This window comes from Marmota marmota, unplaced genomic scaffold (assembly GCF_001458135.2).
Source record: "Marmota marmota marmota unplaced genomic scaffold, marMar, whole genome shotgun sequence".
Classification (NCBI taxonomy): domain Eukaryota; kingdom Metazoa; phylum Chordata; class Mammalia; order Rodentia; family Sciuridae; genus Marmota; species Marmota marmota.
In genome coordinates, this window is record NW_026000174.1 from 787523 (window position 1) to 793089 (window position 5567).

The following is a 5567-nucleotide window of genomic DNA, read 5'->3' on the forward strand; positions in this document are numbered from 1 at the left end:
TGTTCACATAAATAAAGAGATGGGCTAGAAGAAATTCTATTGCAATAACACTAAATTGTTTGAACTCCTTCTGGATTATTTTTTAAAATTCACATGATAGGCATGAGAAATTAATTTTAATGATCATTTTAATACCTCCTCTTTATATTTTGGTAGTAGAGTGCCTTGCATATCTAGATAAAAATCTTAATGTTTGAGCACAGAATGTAGGTAAGGAATATTTCTTAACTATATATATATATATAGTAATATATACACATACATGATATAAATATATATTATATGTTTATAGAATTTAGGAATCTTTGCAGTTTAAAATACATTGTAAAGATAATGCCAATAAATCCTGTATATACCTCACTCAGTTTATCCTGATGACATTATCTTAGATAATCAAAGCATATTTGTTAAAGCAAATGAAGATAATTGGTGCAATACTATTAGCTCCACTTCTGTGTGTCATGTTATTTTTATAGTGGAAGAACCACTAGAAATGGCAAGAACCCTTTTAATTTGTCAACATAACTCTTGGTGGAATATTTCTTAAGTTTTTTTTTCAGAAACAACAGGTAGCCAATGAATTTTAGTTTTTGAGAGGTTTTCTGCCCTATTCTGTGCTCAGAAAGAAAATTCAATAAGGATCCTCTTAAATGCTTAAAAAAGTCATATGATATAATTTATTTTCATTTACTAATCAGAACATATTTATCTAAATTTGAATCCTTATTTTAACAAATTTGAATTATGAGTGGTTATTTGAGATGCCATATTTGTCAGTAAATTTTAAAAATATTTTAGCCATTAAAAACTGAGTATTTTCCAAATTATGCACTGTAGATGTAGTCAGTAGATGGAAGAACAGGTCCCTTGGATCCAAATAGCAGCCTACAAAGTCTGTCGTTCTACTTATTTCTCAAAGTTTATGTCTCCAGAATATCCCAAATATCTTCATATCCAGAATTTAAAATTTCATAGTCCTTTATTAAGTAAAGTCAACATGGGATAGAATGCCTTTGTTGCCTATGCTTTTTGCCATGGTTAGATCAAAGTGGCCTCCACAAGAAGACCTCAAATATGAGAAAATCCTAGGATTCCATAGTAGAAATATTAGAACATGCCTCCATGTTTCTACTCAGCTCTTCATCAACTTTAGTCCAAGCTGAAGTGACTTTTCCCTTAAAAGGGAATTTAAAAGTGTAGAAGGAATACACAGAAGCATCAGATCAGAGTACAGAACCAGAATATTAAACAGGCCAAAAAATGATTCTGCACGGAGCTGAAGGCCTTTCTGTAAATAGTAGAAAGGCCTTCAGCCAAACTAAATTTCATCAGACATTCAAAAAGATGAGCAGCAATAATCAGAAATCTCTACAAAAGAGTCTAGACCAAAACAGAAATATCTTTCTACATAGGGCTAATAATTTTTTTTTTAAAGAGAGAGTGGAGAGAGAGAGAGAGAGAGAGAGAGAGAGAGAGAGAGAGAAATTTTTTTTTTTTTAATATTTATTTTTTTGTTTTCGGCAGACACAACATCTTTGTTTGTATGTGGTGCTGAGGATCGAACCCGGGCCGCACACATGCCAGGCGAGCACGCTACCGCTTGAGCCACATCCCCAGCCCGGGCTAATAATTTTTTAAGGGAATGGTTTGAAAATTATGTCAGAATCAGAACATTTGTTACTTGTTATACACATTTATATTTAAGTTGTAGAAAAAAATGTGTAGTTTCCTATTTCAGTAAATTATTGGTCCCAGTTTCTCAAAAATAAAAATCATTTTGTTTACTTTCTGGAATCAAAAGTTAAGTAAATCTTGCAGATGCTGTGAAAGTGGTAATGAGATGGTATCTAACCTCCCTGCCTTGGCCACGCATGTGGCTTCAACAGGCTGCCTGTTCTTAGGGCAGGACTCCAGGGACCTAATTCTTTTTTCACCTGCCTGTTACTCCTGCAACCATTGAAAGTGATTCATTAGGTTTTCATTATGAAACTGCATTATTGAACCAGATGTTGAAGAATTATGGGACTTTGCAAAATAGAGTTTTATTAAAATGGAGGCTATATCACAGAATCTAGGACAAAAGTAAAGGACTTGTAGTGTTTATGTTTTCTCTCACACAGGAAAGAATTTAATCATAAAGGAATACAAATTGAAATTACAAAACCTGAACTGTTTCTCAGATCTTGCAATGAAGAATGTGTGTTTTTATAAATTACTTATCCTTTCTGAACCTCAATTTTCTTATCAGTAAAATGGAGAAAATACATACCCATAGAGAAAAATTGAGGTATAATAATCCTAATATAGTAAACAGCACGTATGAGTCACTCAAAGCATTAGCTGCTGTTTTTTTCTTTCCAACATCAATATTTTATTTTTTCAACATTATATTTGATTTAAATTATTGACATACCAAAATCTGTGCATAACTAATATATACAATTTGATGAGCTTGGAGATAAGTGTATAACTATGAAACCATCAGAACAATCTACGCCATAAGCTTGTCCATCACCTCCAAAAGTTACATCTTTCTCCCTTATTTATGACAATGATGATGATGATGATTATCATTATTATTATTATGTGGTAAGAGCAAAAGTCATAAGACCAGTCCTCTTATTAAATTATTAATAATACAATACAAATATTAATAGCTATAGGCACTGTATTAGACAACTGATCTCCAGGCCTTATTTATCTTGTATTTTAGAACTTGCTAGTAATGAAGAAGAATGAATCACTATAAGTGGAAGAGAAATTGATTTAATACAATTGAAAATGTACAGAATTTTTCTAACTGATGGCAAATAAATAGATGATATAGCTAAGGATTAATAAACACAAGTACTGAATGGTAGTGTTAAAAATTCCTGTACAAAATTTCTGAGTTTGCATGCCTTGGCAATGGAGGTATGTTGATGTGCAGCAGACAGTAGTTCTTGCTATCTACCTTTACCAGGGCATCTTGAAGCCAAGTAGCATTCCTTCAATTGCTATGTGGAATTAAAGCAGTACCCTTCCTTCAATTGCGTTGGAATTTTGAGGAAATTCTGTGCATATTGACTCTGTCTTCTGGATCAGATTTTCCTCCACAGTTGCTCCTCCTTGAACACTAAAGACAAGAAAGTGTGAAAGCCTGAATTAGAATCTTAACTATCCAACTGCAGCAAATGTGTGGTAACTGTGGTCAGAGTCTCACCTCAGACACATGACAGTACTTCAGATACACAAAACCTTCATCTGATGGAAGGAAGATGATGCCTTGAAAATTTAAAATTGTCCATTGTGAATGGAACTTGAATTTTATGTGACTTGTGTTGAGTTTCTCAAATTCATTTAAAGAACTGTTCCTTCATTTAGACAAAGGGCCTTTTAAGTCTTTTCAAATGAATCTATTATTTGAAAATTTTGCTGGAATCTTATCTTTCCTAGGCTAGAAATAGTATTGCATTTGTTCTATTAGCAAATTAGAATAAACTGAGAGTTTCTGCTTCAATATTGATTAGTTTACTAGAGATGAAATTATTCATTTGCTGTCTTTCCAAGCAGGATTATTTTGGGAAAATATGCTAAGCCTGGAGGAAAAATCAGCATACCTAAGTATTTTTATTGTATTTATAGGAACCCTTCTGGGGTTATCCAATAGCAATCTAAAAGAACTTCCATTTTTATCTTTGAAAAAATGTTTTATGTGTCGAATTTGCTGCTTAATTGCAACTTGGGCAATATAAAAACTTGCTCTGGATTTTCAGTTCAGCAAACAATTATTGAGTGTTGCTTCTGTATACAAGAGAATGCTACTATTCATGAAGAATGCAGTGTTGAAAAATTCAGCATCATCAACTTTCTCACAAATTTATTGTTGGTAAAATTTACATAATGACAGCTATTATTGATTTGTTTTGTGCCAAACCCTGTTTCCAGCACTTGAATTTTTAAATCTATTTGTTACAAACGTCCAATTTATTAGATATTATTATCTATACTTATTAGATAAAGAAACAAAGGCTTTGGGAGATAAGATACAGGCTACCATCATCCCATTTAAGAAGAAAAATTGAGGTTGAAGAATTGAAGAGGAATAGTAGATTTACAAGGCTCCTAAGGCTGAACTACATTTCAATAAGAGTTTAGAGCTCATTATTCAAAAAGCATTTCAGAACTTTGAAAAGGAAAGATTAAGTCAAGCTCATATCCTTTTTTTAAGTAGGAAGGTTAGAAATGCAAAGTTCTGGAAGTCTGTGGGCATTGTAGTCCCAGATTTTGGCAAAGCATTTAATAAGATTTCACAATATTCTCACATCTAAGATGCCAAAACATGAAGTAGAAAACTTAGGTATATTCCAAATTTGTCTGCTGATGGTAAGAAATATGTAGAAGGTACAACATTTTATACATGATAAAGCTATATACAGATTATACTGTGGTTAGCACTTTGGGTTCCATTTTCCGAGTAAAAATTGCCTCTATTACTTTGTAAACTGTATTAGCACCTCCCTTAATGTGCAGCAGTAAAGTCTTTGTCCTAGATTTTACTAATAACCAGCACATGTGAGATATTATTATGGATTAGCTAATCTAGGACTATCTGGAAATTGTTGTCTAGTGGCTGTTCTCAGACAGGTTCTCCTGGACACTATACTGACTTGTCTACTGGCAGAGAAAGGATACCAGTCAAATACTTAAAGATTCACATTTTTGAGATTTTGTCAGTTCAAAATATTAGAAGCCATAGCAGTAGTAACAATGACAGGACAATATACCAATTGTTGAGTCCCTGTTATGTATGAAATACTTCTCATGTGCTATCATAATTATCACAATAATCCAGAATATAAGAATTATTGTTTCCCCTTTAAATATTAAAATCTTTGGTCACAGAGAGGCAGAGGTCATTCACATAGCAGTTTGTAGCAGTCTTAGTGATCAAAGACAGGTTTATCTCACAATAGAGCTTAAAATTATTTGTTACCTTGTGTTAAACATCTGAGGATATTGATTTTTATACAGTAACAATAAATGTTATCTTAGGTTAGGATAAAATACACCATGCCTCAATATGAATAGCAAAATGTAGGTGTGGCTCTCTAAATCCCTCATTAAAAAATATAAAGACTTCCTGAAAATTTAGCTGAATCAAGAAGATTTTGGTATTTTTAAAATAACCAACTGTAGGTTCTAGGTGGATGGAAAAGAGTTGATAGATGGTGGTATTTATTTTTTATTCTCATTTACTCTAAGCAGCCTAACTCAGTAGATTTGTGTGGTATTATGAATTCATGGATTTTCACTTAAGAAAGACTCAAACTAGAAAATGACTGCACAGTTTCAAAATTATGACACTTAAGGTGAAGTTGAAGTAATTAGAGATATTGTGTTAAGTAAGAATTGAATAATGAGTGTCATTATAATTTTTATGGAGCTATCAGACAAAGTGATCTATAAACATAAGTAGGATGACCAGCTTCAGATTAGAGAAAAAATTGAGGGAATTAGGACAAAATACCTTATTAGATGATGAACTTTTCATTACTGGAAACATTCAAGCAGACATCAGATGAATG

At 32.4% G+C, this 5567-nt stretch overlaps 1 protein-coding gene across 3 annotated transcripts in view; it reads left to right on the forward strand.

The window, feature by feature from the left end:
- Grm5 (glutamate metabotropic receptor 5) overlaps positions 1 to 5567 on the forward strand; it is a 464736-nt gene that overhangs the window by 67944 nt on the left and 391225 nt on the right. The gene's annotated exons all lie outside the window — the stretch shown is intronic.